The sequence below is a fragment of the Petaurus breviceps genome, unplaced genomic scaffold (genome assembly GCF_028583685.1).
Source record: "Petaurus breviceps papuanus isolate PSGF00001 unplaced genomic scaffold, PetGlider_PUasm1.0 226, whole genome shotgun sequence".
Lineage (NCBI taxonomy): Eukaryota > Metazoa > Chordata > Mammalia > Diprotodontia > Petauridae > Petaurus > Petaurus breviceps.
In genome coordinates, this window is record NW_027185890.1 from 875,099 (window position 1) to 894,390 (window position 19,292).

At 34.3% G+C, this 19,292-nt stretch overlaps 1 protein-coding gene across 3 annotated transcripts in view; it reads right to left on the reverse strand.

Annotated features, from left to right (window-relative positions):
• NDUFS4 (NADH:ubiquinone oxidoreductase subunit S4) overlaps window positions 1-19,292 on the reverse strand; it is a 164,085-nt gene that overhangs the window by 21,085 nt on the left and 123,708 nt on the right. The window lies entirely within an intron of this gene.

A 19,292-nucleotide genomic window follows, 5' to 3' on the forward strand; every position in this document is an offset into this window, starting at 1 on the left:
CTATGTATAGATTATCCCTGTTCCTTGAAAGTTTTCCTACATTAATGTAAAACAATTAAACAAATAACAATCCAGTAACTACATCTGAATGTAATGTCACATTACACATCTATAGCATCCCCCAACCTCTCTATTATTGTGTTTTTTTTTTTTAATGAACAAAGGGGCAGCTAGATGGCATAGTGAATAAAGCACTGGTCCTGGAGTCAGGAGGACCCAAGTTCAAATACAGCTTCAGACACTTTGCACTTACTAGCTGTGTGACCTTGAGCAAGTCACTTAATCCCAATTGCCTTGTCTTCTCCCCACCAAAAAAAAAAAAAAAAAACAAAAATATATTTTCTCTCTCTCCTTTCTCTTACCCCACTGGAGAACACTCACCCTTTTAATTCCTCATAACAAATTATGCACAAACAAAATAAAATCCCCTATTTGAAGTATGAAAAAATAAATAAATTTGCCAATTCTCAGGGCATAGATAGCATATTTCATCACAGATTGTTTAGAAACATGAATGGTAACTGTACTGATCATAATTCTTAGATCTTTCAAAGTGGTCTTCACAGTGCTATTACATAAATTCTCATTTAGTTCATTTCATTGTCAGTTTATAAATCTTTAAAAATTTTCATTTTTATAATATTGAGGTTATAAAACTATTTCAAACTTCACTCTGCAGAAATTCATATATGCCTTTCAATGCCTCTGTTTCTTCATTTTACAATAGTTTCCTATCTTGTTCATCTTCATCCATTCCACAACCTGTGGGCATTCCTTTAGTTGCCAGTTTTTTGTTTTGTTTGGGTTTTTTCGGTCACCACAAAAACAGTTGCTATAAATATTTTTTGTACATATGTGCCCATTTCCTATTTCTGTGATTAGTTTTGGACACAGGCAAAACAATGTGCACTGTTTAGTAATGTTTTTGTATAATTATGAATTGCTTTCTAAAATGATTGTACCTATTCACAGATCCACTAATAGTGCATTCATGTGTCTATTTCTCCACATGTCCTCCAAAATGTATCACTTTCCTTTTCTGTGTTCTTTGCCAATCTGATGGGTGTGAGATGGAATCTCAAAATTGCTTTAATTTACATTTCTCTAATTAGAAGTGATTTAGAGCATTCCCCCTGCCATGGTTAAAGAAAGTTTGTATTTCCTTCCTTTAAGAATGACTTGTTCATATCCTTAGACCATTTATCAATTTAAAAAAAGGCTCTTTTTCTTACAAATATGAGTCAGATTCTTTTATATCTTGGAAGTGAGACTTCTCAGAGAAGTTTGTGAAAAAATGTTTTTCTCATTTAATTATTTCCCTTTTAATTTTGGCTTTATGAGATTTGTGCAAAAAAAGTTGAAAACTTTTTGTAATCAAAGTTATCTATTTAATCTTTTGTACTCTTCTATCCTTTGTTTAGTCATCAACTTACCCTGAGCCAATATTCTTTTAAGTATTATTTTCATGTTTCTCTAATATATTTATGATATGATCTTTTATATCTAGGTCACATACCCATCTGGAACTTACCTCAGTATACGAGGTGTGAGATGTTTTTCTAAATCTAATTTTTCCATACTGCTGTCCAATTTCCCTAGCAGTTTTTATGAAAAATTGAGTCCTTGTCTCAGCACCTGGGGTGTGTGTTTACTGCATACCGGGGCACTAAATAATGTTTCTGCTTCTGTATATTGTATAGCTAATTTATTCCACTAATTGATCTATTTTTAAAAACTAGTTTCAAATTGTTTTGAAAATTGTTGCTCTGTAGTATAGTCTGAAATGTGGTATTGCTAGACCCTCTTCAATCTCACTTCTTGTCAATATTATGCTTGATACTCTATACCCCCCCCACGCCCACCCATCAAATCAAAATCAAATGAGATCATGTGTAAAGTGCTTAGGGTAGGGCTTGGCACATAGCAAATACTTAATAAAATGCTTGTTCCATTCCTCCTACTCTATGAACTTTGTTATTATTTTTTTCCAGTTCTAGAAAGTAATGTTTTTGGTAGTTTGTTATGACATTAAATAAATTAATTTAGGTACTATTGTCAGTTACATTATATTGACTTGTTCTACCTATAATTAGTATTTTTCCATTATACGGGTCAGGTTTTTTTTTTTAAGTTTTAATTATTTTTTAATAAAAAAATTTTTTTGGTAAATAGTGGTTTGTAGTTATATTTATATAGTTCTAGGTAGGTAATCTCCCAAATATTTTATGTATTCTGTACCACTTTTAAATGGAATATCTCTATCTCTCTGGGTTGTACTGGTAAAATATAGAAATGCTAATAAATTTTGTGGATTTTAAAAAATATCCTGCAAGTTTGTTGATTATTGTTTCAGTTATTTTTTTAGTTGACTTTTTAGGGTTCTTTAAGTAGACCATAATATCACCTGCAAAGAAACTGATGCTTCTATTTCTTCTTTACCTATGCTTATACCCTCAATATATATTTTTTATTTTATTGCTATAGTAGACATGTCTAATGAATAAATAGAACAGTGACAAGAGAGAAATTTTATTTAAAATTTTTGCATCAATGTTCATTAGAAGTTTCCTTTTTCTTCCTTTATTCACCCTACTTTGTGTACCACAACCACGTCTATGTCCCAGAGAGAATTTGGAAGAAATTATTTTGGCTATCTTTGAAAAAAGTCGACACATTAGAATTATTTTTTCTTTGAATGTTTGAGGCAATTGACTTGTGAAACCATTTGATCCTGGAGTTTCTTTAGAAATTAATTTATGGTTTGTTCATTTTCTCCTTCTGAAATTGGATTATTTAAATCCACTATTTCTTGTTCTGTTAATTTGGTTATTTTATATATATTTTTAAAAAATATTCATTTATTTCATCCATTAGTTATATTGGCAGAGTTGGACAAAATAATTTCTAATGATACCCTTTATTTTTTCATCATTTGTCAGTTCTTATTTTAATTTTTGATACTGGTAATATGATTTTTCTCTTCTTTATTAGTCAAATTAGCAAATTATTTATTTTGCTTTTTATAAAACAGGCTCCTAGTTTTATATTAAAAAATTTTTTTTGCTTTTAAATAATCTCTGGTTTCAGAATTTCTATTTTGTGTTTAAATTTTTTTTTTGTTTTTTAGTATTTGTAGTTGCACTTTCAATTCACTGACCTATTCTTTTTTTTTTTTCTTGATATAAAATTTCTCCTAAGGGTTGCTTTCTCTGCATCCCCAAAATTTTGACATTTTGGTACTATTTCCATTATCTTTAATGAAATGATCATTTCTATGATTTATTTTACAATTGAGTTATTTAGTCTCCAGCTGATTTTTAATACTTTTTCAGTAGACCTTTATTAAATCTAATTTTACTACATTGTAGACAGTAAAGGGTGCATATAATATTTATGTTTTTCTGCATGTATGAGACTTTTATGTCCTAAGACATGATCAATTTTTGTGAAAGTGTAAAAGTGCCAAGGACAGCTAAGAATAGCTATACTTTTCTATTTCCAATAAATAATTGTCAGCAGTGTATCATATCCAATTTTTATAAAATTTTATTTAGATTCTTATTTTTTGTTAGATTTATCGTGGGATGATAAGAGTAAATCAAAGTTCTTACTATTTCTCCTTTATTGCAATAAATTCAGTATCTTATTTTTTTCACAAAATGCAGTTTTGCTCTTTATCTCTTTTAAGTCTGTTTTTGCTGTTGTCTGAAATAGCACTTGCTATTCTTGCATTTGTGTGTGTGTGTTCATCTGAGGTATAACAGATTCCACTCCAATTCCTTATTTTAACTGTATGAGGCTTTATGTTTCAAGAATGTCTCTCGAAAACAACATGATCTGATTTTGCTAATCTATTCTGCTAACCTCGTCTCTTTTATGGGTGAATTTATACCATTCACAGTTGTGAAAATTATTTCTCTCCATGCTAATCTCTTACTTTTTCTTCTCTCCATTTCTCACTGTTTTCCATGTTGTAACCCTTTCCTAATTTTCCTTTAAACCTTTTCACTATCCCCTCTCCCAAGATTAAAGCTCATTCTACTTATGACTAATTCCTCTCTGAATCTATCCTCTTTAATCCTTCCTTTTTCTATCTATATCCCTGTTGTGCTGAATATATTCCTATTTGAAACTGTGTGTGTACATGTGTGTTCTGCCCTTTTGATCAGTTTGGCTGAAAGTTAAGGTCAAGTGACATCTGCTTCCTCTTTTTCATTTATATATGTTGTTTTACTTGCACAACCTAATTATTTGTTAACATATAATATCCTTCACTTCCCTCCTTTTTTTTCTTACTGCATCTTCAAAACATTACAGCACTATTTATGGGTTTTTTGTCTCAGATGATTATCTCTATGACCCCTTGTGACACTGGGATTCTGAAAGAACCCATTTAATACACATATCACTCTCCATACTTGTAAAATCCCTTCTGATCATTCACTTGAATTATTGTTCAAAGTTCTTTTTCAGGTCCAATTGTAATGGGAATGCTTGAAAATCCTCTATTTCACTGAAGACCCTCAATTTTGCTGGGTAAGTCATTCTTGGTTATCGTTTTTTGCCTTTTTGAATATCTCATTCCATATTTTTTGCTCCTTTGCTGTGATAGCTATTAAATCTTGTGTGACTGTGACTGTGGTTCCTTCATACCAATTAAAATTCTTTCTTCCTGGATACTTGCAGTTTTGTTGGCTTTTTAAAAAAAATTTTATTGAAAGTTCTGAATTTTAGTAGTCATATTTCTAGGAAATTTCGTTTGGGGGCTTCTTTTAGGGGGTAATCAGTAGATTCTATTTTTACATGTCTTTTTTCTAGCATTTCTGAGTAATTTTTTTTTAACGATTTCTTAAAAGTATAAGCAGGTTCTTTTTTTGGTCATGATTTTCATATAATCTCTTAATTCTTATGTCATTTCTCCTTATTCTGTTTTCCAGGTGAGATTTTTTTTTCTTCATTAGATATTATATATTTTCTTTATTTTTCTCATTTTTTACTTTAAGAATTATTGTTTTCTCCTAGAGTCATTAATTTCTATTTTGTGCATGTTGATTTTTAGGGAGTTTCACTAGGGTAAGGTTTCTTCTGTTATTTTTTTTTCAATTCCTGAATTATGTGAAGAATTTTAATTATTCTTGTGGACAAGCTGTTCTTTTCTTTGAAGTTTTTAATCTTAGTAGGTATTTTAATTTATCCTCCTCTTTGAGCTTTGTTTCTTAGCCATCTCTGGCCTTTTAAGGATCATGAAAGTTTTGTTTGTTTACTCACTTTTGTTGCTGGGGCCCTGGAGCTGAGTTCTAGGTCTCCCCCCTTCTACTAAACATATCAAGCTGAACATCTTTTCTTTGCTTCAAGTGTCTGTCTTCAAGTAGATAATCCTTTCCTTGGATTAAGAATTTTTTTTTTTTAAGCAATCGGGGTTAAGTAACTTGCTCAAGGTTACACAGCCAGTTATTTTTGTGTGGATGGCAAGTATCTGAGGCCGGAACCAATCCCAGGTCTCCTGATGCTGGGGCCGGCACTCTTACTCACTGTGCCACCTGGCCACTCCGTTGGATTAAGAATTTTGACCCATGCCTTTTGCTTTATGATAGAAACCAAAGTTCTCCTCTAATTGTGATCAGTCTTAGTTGAAGCCTTTTCTTTATATTTCTTAAATATAACGTTAGATTTCTCTGATGGAAGAAACCTAGCTGAGGCCTTTTTCCTAGAGGGGAAGAAAGTACTTTTTATTTCTTTTTACTACCACAACAATCTAGTGTTTTTTTTTTCTTTAAAAGCAATGGGAGACCCCTTGTGAAGACTTTTTTCCTTCTAAAATAAAAACTAAAGTTGTTTTCCTTTTCCTTCTTAGCATACAGGCCTCTTCCTACCCCTGCCTGCCCCTAACTTTAGTGCAGAAATCCTTCCACATCACTTTAGTCTCTCAGGAGAATTCCTGCTGACACTCGACCCCCTTACTGTGCTGAGGTCTTTCACTTAACAGCTGAAGTTTTTTTCCTGGCCCAAAGACTTTTGCTTTCATCCCTTAGGGGGCTGGGATCCTATTTAATAGTGGGATAGAGCTGAGCTTACTTTTTCTTTCTATTATGCCATCCTGATTTTTTGAACCCATGTGTGAGAATTTACATTTATTCCTATTTAATTTAATCTTAGAGATTTCAACATTCTATTTTCTGAAGATCTTTCTGACTCTTTGCCCAGTCTTTGCTGTCCCTATGTTTCTGTGCCACTTGCAGATTTATTATGTCTTCATTAAAGTCATTGATAAAAAAAAAAAAGGTTAAAGAGCACAAGAGGCAATCACGGATTCTAGGGACCCTCTACTGGAGAACTTCTACCCAATCTGACATCAAATCATTACAGACTCATTTTTTGAGTAAAGCCATTCAAAGAGCTCCCAAACTACTACTACCTGGCTCACACCCAACTTTTCACCCCTATGAATGGTAAGAAATACTAACATCCCTTAATTTTTCACTCTAGTAACTCTCAAAAAAGGGAAAAAAGGTTTGTCTGACATGATCTATTTTTTCTGAAGTCAGGCTGGCTGTCACTGTTTACTGCTTCCTTTTCTGGATTTTCACTAACCATTCCTTATTGATATATTCTTCAGTGTACTGCTCCAGGGATCTTTGCTTGGCCCTGAACTGATCAATTAACATTTTTAAATTGATGACTTAAAGGCAGAGACAGCATGCTTATCAAATCTGCAGATGAGATGAAAGTGGGATTGATAACTAACACTGAATGACAGAGTTAGGATCCCAAAAGAGCATGTATGATGTTGGGTTGAAAATCTGGTAAGAAGAAATTTAACAGGAAAGAGGAAATAGATGAAGAGTTTGGGAACCAAATGCCTGCCATTTCCTCAAGGTATCATTCTATCTCTCTACTCCTTTTCTCAGCCAGAAGTCCTTAAAAAGAAATCTGTCTATACTCAGTATTTCCATTTCTCTTCTCACTTTTTTTTTTTTAAAGCAATTGGGGTTAAGTAACTTGCTCAAGGTTACACGGCCAGTTATTTCTGGGTGTGGTGCTAAGTATCTGAGCCCGGATTCTATCCCCAGGTCATCCCGACATTAGGGCCGGTGCTCTTACTCGCTGTGCTACCTGGCCACCCCTCTTCTCACTTATTCTTAACACTTTGTCATCTGGCTTCTAAGTCAGTTAAAATTGCTCTCTTTAAAATTATGAAAAATTTTCATCTCCAACTCTGATGATCTTTTTTCAATCTTTGTCCTTCTTGTCTTCTCTTCAAAATATCTGACACTAGTGATACCTTTGCCTCTTGGTCATTCTTTCTCTGAGTTTTCATGCTATTATTCTCCCTTGGTTCTCTTTAATCCCCTTTGTTGGATCACTAGTCATGTCATATATCTTAATTGTGGATATATAACAAAGGTTTGTCTTGGGCACTCCTCTTCTTTCTCTACACTTTCAGAGACTTATTTTATTTATCAGCTCCCATGGGTTTAATAACCATCTCTATGTAGATGTCTCAGAGATCTATATGTCCAGTTCTGATCTGTCTTTTAAACTCCAATTGCACATCACCAATTGCCTATGAGGCAATTCTACTTTGATGTTCCACTGGGCATCATAAAAACAATATATCCAAAACAGAATTAATTTTCTTTCCCTAAAAAGCTACTCTCTTCTGAAATTTTATTTCTGTTGTGTGCATTGGTGTTATTCTTAACCATCCACTTATCCAACAAATCTAGTCAGTTGTTAAATCTTATCCTTTCTACCTCCACAAAATGTGCTTCCATTACTTCTCTCCTTTTACAATTACCACTCTAGCTCAGGCCTCTGTCATCTTTTGCCTAGACTACTACAATTGCTACAAATTGATCTCATGTCTCTCTCTACCCCATTCTCCACAGAACTGCAAAAGTTTCCAAAGCACAGGTCTAACAATTTTATTCCCATATTCAAAAAACACAAGTGGTTCATTCTACCATAAGATCAAACACAAACTCTGGTTTTGTATTAAAAGTCCTTCAAAACCTAGTCTCAAATTAATTTTTTGGACTTATTACACACTACTTCCCTTCAGTTACACAGTAGTTCAGCAAACCTGGATTTACTGTTGCTCACATAAAGCACTCAGAGGATTTTGTCCTAACCATTTTCTCCCATACCTGGAACATCCTTCTTACTCCTTACCTTCTTAGAATAAATAGTTTTCTTCAAGGTTCAATTTAATTATTCCTTTTTACACAAAATCTTTTCCTGATCTTAGGTGCTACTTTCCTTTGAATTATCTTGTATCTGATATGTGTATGTATGCATGCATGTATGCACACACATATACATGTATGTGTATATGTGCATGCACACATTTTTTTATATACACATTTATTGAAACCTTGGCCATAAAGAAGATATGAAAGGTACCTTCCTCTGCTCTGTTTCAGGTGAGGGTCTATAGATATGTAACTTAACATAACAAATGGATCTTTTTCAATGGGTTGATCAGTTTTACTGATTTTTCTCTTCTTTATTAAAAGGAATGCCTCTCTCTAGAAGGGGGTGAGCGAGGGAAAATCTAGGTGATGTAAAATATCAACAAAAATACTTAAAACAAGTGCTTGTTGATCAATAGAACAATAAAAGAAATCTTCAATTATCTATATGTCTGCTGGAAGCTCTCTATACCAAAAGCAGAGCAGCTAATAATTTCTTAAATTACCTGATAACGTTATCTTTCAAAAACTGGAGAAACCAAAGAGGGAAATTTTATGGATCCAACTTTGATCAACAGAGAAAATTTGGTTGATGAGGGAAACCTTATAGTTAGTTACCATTACCTCTTGGAGTTTGTGAATAGAAGGAAAGCCAGGTAAAATGTGACAAGTATTCTAGATTTTGGCAGATCGCAAAAAGTTAAAAGGAAGGTCAGAAACATGGCAGGTGAACAATGTGGGACAAACAATAATTTTCACGTTTCCAATTTGTGGCAGCAATGGCCATGTGTACTTTTATGACGGATTGAATGAATAAATAAAAAAGCATTTTTTAAGTGTTTATTCTAGGCACTTTGCTAAGGGCTGGGGACCCAGAGTACAACGGTTCATCCCCTTAAGAAGCTTACATTCTAATGGCGGAACAACACAGAGGAAAGTAGTGGAGTAAGAGGGATGGAAAGTTGGAATTGAAGTAAAGCATGGTTGGGCTTTTCCTAAAATAGTGATTTTGGTGAAAGTCATTAATCAGGAGATGGCCTCTCAAGGGAAGAAAGTGGCCAGTAGGGAAGAAAAGACTGGAAAGTCCATTAAGTATAGCATGGCTGGAGCTTTGCCTGATAATGATCCTGATTACTAGATGATTATGAGGGTTTTCCCAACTCTAGCTGGCACTCTGTCATTTGAATGATATGTATTACATTTCCCTCTTGTTTTAAATTTTGTGGATTTTAAGAATGGTTAATAATAATTAAAAAAAAACCATGAAAAAACTGTAGCTCTTAAGGAACACACTATAATGACTGTTATAGATATTACAGTGTTTCTTGGTATGGGGAAGTCAATCATTTCAAGACCATTCAAGCCCACAATTAAACAAAATCAGGGAAAAGTAAAGTGCAGTAAAAAACAAAAAAACTAACAAAAAATAAAAACAATGCCAAGAACAGACAATTATTGTTACAAGAGAGCCCAATTAATCCCCAGAAAAAAACAATGGTTTCAGAAGAACCTGGCATCTGGAGAGGTTGTTAGTGATTCTTCTATAGCAGCGATTAACATTGTTTTTGTGTTATGGATCCTTCTGGAAGTATAGTAAAGCTTATGAACTTCTAACAATGTTTTTAAATGCATAAAACAAAATACATCTGGATTAAAAGTAAACCAACTCGGGGCAGCTAGGTGGTACAGTGAATAGAGAACTGGCCCTGGAGTCAGGAGGACCTGAGTTCAAATCTGGCCTCAGACACTTAACACACACAAAAACCTAGCCATGTGACCCTGGGCAAGTCACTTAGCCTCAATTGCCCTACCTTACCCCTCCAAAAAAACCCAAGCAAAATAAATAAAAAAAAAAAGTAAGCCAACTGTACTGAAATAAAGGTATATATATATTTTTTTTCTCATCCAAGTTCACAGAACTTTTGTAATTCATCCATGAACCATTCTGGGGAAGGAGTCTATGGACCCCAAGTTAAGAACACTTGTTCTGGAGAAGGCTTCTTGAAGTAAGAACCTAAGAAAACCAGTAAAAAAAATAGCTGCTACTTGCTGCTACGAAGAAAAAACACTTTTTGTGGACACTATAATTTCAATATGGGAATAAGGAAGATTGAAAAAAGGTAAATTCTACTGATGAAATTAACTTTTTCCATTAAAGGCTATACCAAAACTGTTGTCAGAAGGCAAACCTGTATGATCTAGAGACAATTCTGTCAGACTGTAAAATATCTGCCCAAATAATGATTGAAGGATTTTTTAAAAATTTCTGTTGTGCTTAGAAATCTTGTCCCCGTGGTGGCTGGGTGGCACAGTGAGTAAAGTGCCGGTCCCGGAGTCAGGACCCGAGTTCGGTTCTGGCCTCAGACACTTAACACTCACACACACACACACAAAAACCTAGCCATGTAACCTTGGGCAAGTTACTTAGCCCCAGTTGCCCTACAAAAGGCAAAAAAAAAAAAAAAAGAAATCTTGTCCCTACCAAAAGACTGATTATGATTAAGTCTGATAAATATATTGACATACTGAGAAGTAGAACTGTTCTGGAATTACAGAAATTATGAAATGGAGATGGAGTGCTATAACATCCCCCTGTACCATCCCACATGTCAGAAAAGGTCAAATTTATCCAAGAGACAGAGACAAACATGCTTCAATGGCCTCAGAATTCACTTGATTTAAATCCAATTGAAAACCTATGGGATTGGTTACATCCTACACTAAACTTAACATTCAATGTGATAAAAGTGTGATTTCATGATAAAGAATTAAAAAGTCAAAATCTTATGAACTCTCAATGCCAAATAACATAAAACAGTGAGTGCGGCAAAAAGATGGCAAATTGCATATTGAATTTTTTAAAGAAATAAAAACTTAAAAGGTTTATTGTATAGGAGTGATTTATTTCACTATGTTCCAAGTAACTCTGACAAACGAGCTAAAATTCTATAGGGGTAGTCAGATCAGAAGGGATGGAAAACTCTTAAGAATGAAATCCTGAAGGCACAAAGAGATACAATTCTAACAAGCAGGAAAAACGTGAACTGTCTCAAGACCCATTTGGATGCAGATTTTGCCAAGCAATTTAAATTTTAAAAAGAGATGTACAGAAGGTATTTACAAGGGCAGATAAAAGGATGAATTTAAGAGCATGAACAGTAATGTAAAAATACTGTGAAGGGTAAGTAATACCGTGTTTCCCCAATAATAAGACCTATCCCGAAAAATAAGCCCTCCCCTTACTGTGTGAGATTCCTCTAAAATAAGCCCTCCCCCGAAAATAAGCCCTATTGAGATTGCTACTGTAGTGAAGGTGATCCCCTGCACTACACGCTACATTACAGTACCCTCTGTATGCATTGTCCCTCCACCCCCCGTGAAATGCACACCACACTCCGAGCTGCATCCAATCAAAGCTGCAGCAGTGAGCGCGTCATCCTGTTCTTTATTGAATTCATTATTGAATAAAGGTACATTTTTTTGTTCACATTTACCTGTTTATTAAAATTGCTGTCAATGTTCATTAAAATAAGCCCTCCCCTGAAAATAAGCCCTCTGGTGTTTTTCTGTCCAAAAAATTTAGTAAGACAGTGTCTTATTATTGGGGGAAACACGGTAAGGCTCAGAACGAGGACTGGCAGGCAGGGCTATTTTTGTTTGTCAGAAGCACAAGACAACACAAGGTAAGACAGTAACTCGCCTGAAAAAATATCTGAGGTTTTAGTGGAATATAAGCTCAATGCAAGTCAATTCTGAAAATCAAAAAAGTCTTTGGGCTATATTAAATTGTAAAGTTTACAGGACTAATACTTATCCTGCTATGTACTCTGTCCTAGTCAGACTACATCTATAGTAATATGTTCAATTCTGATTATCAGGTTTAGAAAGACCCTGATAAGTTGAAGAACTTTCAGATGAAATCAACCAAAATTTTGAAGAACCACAAATCAATGTTATAAATGAGAAGTGGTTGAAGAAATTAGAGATATTTAGCTTGGAGAACATGGAGGAGTTGATGTTACAAAGTATTTTAAGGGCTCCCATGCAGTAGAGGGATTAAACAGAATTCTAATTCTGCCAGTTGATATATTAGTTACCTTGCTCAGATTTATGTTAACCTTCACATTTGGTTAGCATGACTTCTATTTCTTCATTCAAGTCACTGATAAAAATGTTAAAAAGCACAGGGTAAAAACACACTGGAGACCTCATTCTGAGCTAACATCAACCATTAATGACTGGACTATTTTTTGGGTCTAGCCATGTAACCAGCTCTGAAACCATTTAACTGCAGTACCTAGTTCACAATTCTCTATCTTCCATGAGAAACTGCACAAAAGACTTTTTTTCAAATGCTTGCTAAAATCTAGGAAACTCTAATCTCTATGTTACTTCCCTGATCTATTAGTTTAATAACTTTCAAAAAATGAAATGTTGGTTCAGCATGACCTGATCATGATGAAGTTATGCTGGGTTTTTGTGATTACCTTTGTTGTTGCTGTATTTCCTTTTCTGGATGTGCATTCACTGACACTTAAATAATATACTGTAGAATTTTGAAATCTCACAGGAATTAGAATCAACTGCATTGGCCTATATTTAATTTGCAGAATCTATTTCTTTCCTTTTTTGGAGTTGTGATATTTCCCCTATTTTCCATGGTCTTTCAAGGAGCTATTAACAGTGGCTCAGAAATCTTATCTGGCAGTTTTTTCACTATCACAGAATGTGCATTTCATCTGGGTCAAGTTACTAGAACTCATCAGATCTTACATGGGTACTCCTTACTTGGGTTTCAACTTTCCATTACCTCCCTCCCCCCACACCTTTTTTCCCTAAAAGAGTAATGTTTATAACCAGAGGAGCTGGGTTCAAATTCTTCCTCTGCCTCTTACTTGGGGCAAATCACTTTAACCTCTCTGAGTCTCAGTCTCCTCATCTGTAAAATGAAGTAGCTGTACAACTTCTAAAGTGCCTTCTGGCTCTAAATCTGACTGATCCTAGTTCAAAAATCATTCTCCCTGTCAGGAAAACAAAATAAAAATAAGTTAAGCAGCTTTGCCTTCTGTCATCCACTATCATCATTCCATTTACAACAAACATCAATCCTATTCATTCTTTGTTCCTCTTATTTAACCCAATAAGACCAAATCTTTCACAATGCCACCCCTCCAACCCCCCAAACCCAAACCAATTTTTGAGTCATTCTTATCTTTTCTTGCTAGCAGCCTCCCTTTATTTTACACTTTAGCATTCCTCACATATTTTGTACAGTATTATGCCATTTCTATATTCCTCCTTTGTTACTTGTCCTTGCTTCCATCTTCTGTAAGCGTCTAAAAAGTTCAAGTTGGTGAGTCCTATGTGTCTTTATATACACTTCTCTTTCTTTACCTCTCTGGAAAGATAGCTCTTTGTGTCTTCCCAATTTGATCCTTGAGCTTCTTCCTCCTGGATTGGATTTTAGTCTATGGGAGCCTCTGAAATCTACTTTTCTCAAATCTAGGGTATAATATCTGATTGGGCCTGGCTTTCCTGCCTCTGTCACAAATTCTAGGAGACAGTAGTAGTCACTTTCCCCTCTAAGTTCCCATCATTTCCACTCCAGCAACTGTTGGTAAGAATTAATCCTGAACAGAATTTCCCTTTGCTGATTTCTCAAACTTTTGAAGGAGAAACTTATCTTTACAACAAGTAAAAAAAAATGGTTAGGTAGCTTTGCTTTTGGCAGAGAAAGGACTTCCAACAGAGGTTTGGATAACTGAAGTCCCCCAACACTAATACATTATTCTTCTTGACCAGACAGTGATATTTCCTGAACTCCTTATCTATTTCAGTCTAGGTGGTCTGTAGTCTTCTCTTATGACAATATCTATTCCCACTGATCTTTTACTCAAACTCTCTCCATGTTTCCTCCTCACCACCTGCTTTCCAGACAAGAGTATCTTTATCTTAGCTATTAAAGCCTAAAACTGCATTAAGACTTTTGATATATCCTATATTCAGTACTACTCCAACCATTCTTCCTTCCACCAACCTATTCTGTTTCTTTTTACTAAGTTATGTCTCTCTAAAGTCATAATTCTGTCACACGTCTCATCCCACCAAGTTTTACTGATAGCTATGAAGTCAAATTTGCGTCCTTGCCTTAGTATCTCTATTTCACCCTGCTTATCAATAATACTTTATGTACTGCTGCATTTATCAGCAACTTAGTAAAAAGTCAGTGTAAACTGTTTCATTGGACCAAAAAGCCACCTTGTTGCTCTGGAGTATATTTTAATATTCTACTTAGACAATATGGTCTAGTATGTACCTTTTTGATGATGGTGGTACTATATTCTCATTCAGAGATCATGCTTGAAGTGTGGCTTATTTACTGGGAGGAAGAAGAATAGATGAAGCAGACACCAATATCATTGGTCTATCACCAGTAACGAATAAGGGATTGTAATTGCTTAAAAACTCTCATTTCAGCTTTGTGCAGTTTTGAGAGAAAATGAAGGTTGAATAAACAAGAGAACAACTACTTTCAGTTTTCTTCTCAAGGTCAGGTAGTAATCTGTCTTCTAGAAAGATTGAGCCTAGACTACTGAAATTAAAAATTTCAGAAAAATTTGCCTTTCTGATTATGATGCTGACTATGATAACACAAAGAGAATTCTGAGGTAGCTGACATTTGGATGGGAAAAGTATCATGGGAAAACCCAAAAATATTTATGGAAACAAACTTAGAGAGATTGTGTGACTTGCCCAGATCACAAAGGTAGCAGACTGGGCCATGACTAGACACCCATATTTTCTAAGTAATAAGTCAGTGCTCTTACAATACTGTCTATAGTGAGGGAATTTGTCTAATTTCCCTCCCTACATAGTATGACATCTCAGAAAGGTATATAACTGCAACTTACATACACATTCAATATTGTTAGGGTAATGGGTTCATCAGAGTATTATAAATAAAAGACTTCTATTTTGCCATCTGACTTGTTAAATAAATCCAGTCATGAAAAGTTACAAAGTCATAAAAAGTTAAAAAATATGATTCAGTTCAAAGCAAGGACTAAATTGTAGGGAAAAAGAAACAACTTGAGGCCATAGTGCATGCCCCTATTTCTATTTGTTCTTTGAGAATCCTGCTCATTTTATAAACAGGCCAAAAGTGTTCATTTCTACATGAAATACATACCTCTCCGATAATAAGTCAATTCTCACTAAATTTTGGTTTAAAAAAATGTGTAAAATGTCTCTTACATTTCCTTTATCTTGTTGTGCAAGGAAAGATAAATTTTCAAATCCTCTGAACTTCATGGTACAATACTTTTGAAATTATTTTTCATGGTTAATATAACAGCAAGGAAAGGAGCAAATGACTAAATACAACAGGTTAACTGGAGAATAATAAAAATCATATTCTCTCCAAGGGAAATAAGAAAGATTATTTTTGAAAACCTAAAATTATACTTATTCTTGGTTTCCTACTTCAAATTGGCTCACAAAAGAATGTATTGTAACCAAGTAAAATGAGAAATACAATACAGAATCCTAAGAATAAGATATTTCTATAATATTTTTATATAACTGCCAAATTTTTAAACTCTTTACAATGAGACACTGTGTAAAAACACTTCATGCTTTTTAAAGGAAAAAAATGCTATATAAAGTCTCTTTAAGACAATGAAATTTGGCTTTACTTTCCCCAGCTGTGCAAAAGAGAGATCAAAGCAACTGAGCCAGGCTGTACCACCGATGTGCGAAGGCTCTAGTGTTGCCATCACTTCCCACTGGAAAGATGAGCCATATGGCATGGATTAGTTAAAAATTAAATGACCAGCACCTAAACGATGAGATATCATTGATGGCTGCTATTGCATATACTGAAATGCTTTCCACTAAAACACTTTTAACTTCAGTGTCCTAAAGTCAACGCTAGATTATCTATCTGAAATTCTACAAATTTATAAATTTCCCATTTTTTTGTAGTTTCTACACTGTGGATTTTGGATGTTTAATTTTCTGTGATATGTGATATGAGTGTTTGGAGTAAATAGCTTAGTAATATTTTCAAATGCTACAAAGAAAAATGGCCATCGACCAAACTTAAGACCACAACAATTACCTTGTGTATTCCATGTAAATTAAATTTTTTTAAAATGACTGTTATTTACAGAATTGGCTGAAGATCTGTTTGACAATGCAAGTACAGAATTCTGCAGTTCCATGATTCTGTTTATGAGATTTTTATCTGCAAGTAATCTCAGTTCAAGTACTGTGAAAGGTCTTTTCTCCACTGATAACCCAAAGCTGAAGTTCATAAGTAAATGGTTTCATGATCTTCCCTACTCTCCATTTGTGCCCCAAACAAAAACTACCACATAATTTGGCACAAACTCACATGACTGATGGTTTTTGCTCAACAAAGGCTTAGGACCAGAATAGCAAATGGTTTGTGAGGCCTAAGGCTGATGTGCATTGATAGTTGGCAGGTTTTAAGATTCCTAACACAGCTGTGTACCCATATTATGCCTGGCTGAAAGCAAAGTTATAATTTCTATTCTCTCATACAACTGAAATATAATATAAAGGAAAAAAAGACATCAGGGGAAAATCTTGTCAGAAATGATACCTGAAATTTTCCTCTAGTCATAAAATTTCCAGTGTCTCGCACACCATCTCTCACAATGCACTAAGGAATCATTTTACTATCTTAACTGCATTATTAAATATTTTGTAAGCACAAGAGGCTTTAGAAATACATTTCTATACTGGCCAAGAAATTATTTCCATGAAGAATGTATAAAACAATCCAATACATTTACTGGAAACATGAGGTATTTTAAATGGCCCATCAGATCAATACTATTATTATATGCCAAGAACTAAAATTTCTTCTCAAAAAGCTTTGATAGGATGTAGTTAGTGGTGTCCTTAAAATTTAACCTCTTATTATTTTTGTTAGTAATTCATCAATTTAGATCCTACTAAATGAACAAGTTCTAAATTTAGACTAGGTATATAGGCAGTCCCCAAATCACAAATAGAAAACTTCCCAAAATTTTATCTGTAAATCATTTGTTGTTAATTTGGAATACATTTTCCTCTAGGAGCAATATGTGGTATTTACGTTCCCAGGCTAGACCACAAAAGTGTATCTAATATATAATACTGCTTAAGTATTTAGACTATATTAATAAAACTACTCAACTTAACTACCATGTTTAGTAATGTTTTTGTGTAACCAGATTACAACTTTAGATGAAGCATCTCTACTCCCCAGCTGCTATTTCCCCCTTTATAGTTCCTAACAAGAGGATTACTAAGTCATTGCTTGGGTCTCTAGCAGGGCCAGAGCTGGGATGAATAGTAGAAGATGGGAAGAGTCTGCAGCTCTAGTTTTTAACCTGGGGCCTGTGAACTTTAATATATCTGTGTGTGAGTGTGTATACATTTAAAAAACATATATGTATATGTAAAACACTATATTTCATTTTAATTGATTTCCTTTGAGACAGCTAAGTGGCCTGGAGTTAGGAAGACCCAAGTTCAAATCCAACCTCAAATACTAACTGTATGACCCTGGGCAAATCACTTAAACTCTGTTTGCCTCAGTTTTCTCAACTATTAAATGTAGATGATAACAGCACCTACCCTGTAGGTATGAAATTACATTTGTAAAGTGCTTCTCACAGTGCCTGTCACATACTAGGTTCTATATAAATGCTTGTTCCCTTTCTCTTCCTCTTCCCCTTTCTAACCTTATTTAGAAAAATTATCAGGAGGTATAAAGCTTCATCAGACTATGGTACATGAATACAATATAGAATGTTACTATTTTGTGCAAAGAAGCACGGAATGAATTATGTTAACTGATACAAAATTAAGTAAGCAGAACCAGGAAAACAATATATGTGATGAAGACAACAATGCAAACTAGAATGCTATAAACCTTTAAAGATCAAGCTTGACTCCAAGAATAGATATGAGATGACACCTTTTCCTGATCTTTTGCCGAGGTAGACCTCCATGGGTTTAGTTCATTACATACAATAACATTTTCAATGTAATGAATGATGTTGATGAACTTAAAAAAATTTTTTTTATTAAGGTATGGCTTCTCGGGAATGGGGCAGGAAGAAAAATGAAGAAGGAACCTATGAACCATTCTTATATTTAGGTTCAACTTCTTTTTGTCTTTTGGTTTCATTTGAAATGAGAATGTCAATATTGATATGTCTTCACTCCTTGAGTAGCATGTTGATTTGCTGATCTTTGATCTCACATTCAGAATTATCAAAAGCTAAAGTAATCCTTATAATCATTTAAAAACCGATACTTAGCACCTTCTGCCTCTTTCCCCACCACCCTTGTCACTATCACTAGAGAAGCAGAAAGAAGTTATACAAGACTATTTTGTATTTTTCTTTGTCTCAGTTGATTCAAATCAGTCTAACAAACATATATTAAATGCCCTAATGATAATAGCATTGTGCAAGACACTGAGAATACAAAAATTAAGCAGTCAGTCCTTGGTGTCTATGAGTTGTCCTGGTCATCATTATGTGAGTAGGCTACTGCTGATGAGCCTCTATGTAGTAGCTTGACTGATGCTTAAAAAGCACACACAGTCTAATTGTGAAACTATACCTGAACCTCAACTGGCATAGTCTTGAGAATCCAGGGTCACTCTGTGGCAAGATGTGGAACCAGACTAAGATTTTGTAGATTCCTTCCCAAAGCTGAGTGGGATAAAACTAAGGAGAAAAGGACTTATTGCTAAAGTATTCAAGTTGTGTATAAATGATTACACTCTGATAATTTAAAACTATTCTGTCTTTAACTACTGATTTTTAAAAGTTTTATTAATGCTTTTTGCCTTCACAGCAGTCACTTCTATTCTTCTCAGCCCCATGATCAAACTTTCCCTTATGACAAAGAAAAATCTATGCACAAGCCTCCCAGATCTTTCTCTCTAGTTATCGCTATATAGAATATAAACTTTTCTGTTTGGCTTTTAAAGTTCTCTATAGCTTAGTATGATCACACCTTCCCAGTCTCACTACTCTCCTCCACACAATCTAAAATCCAGTTATACTGCCCTTC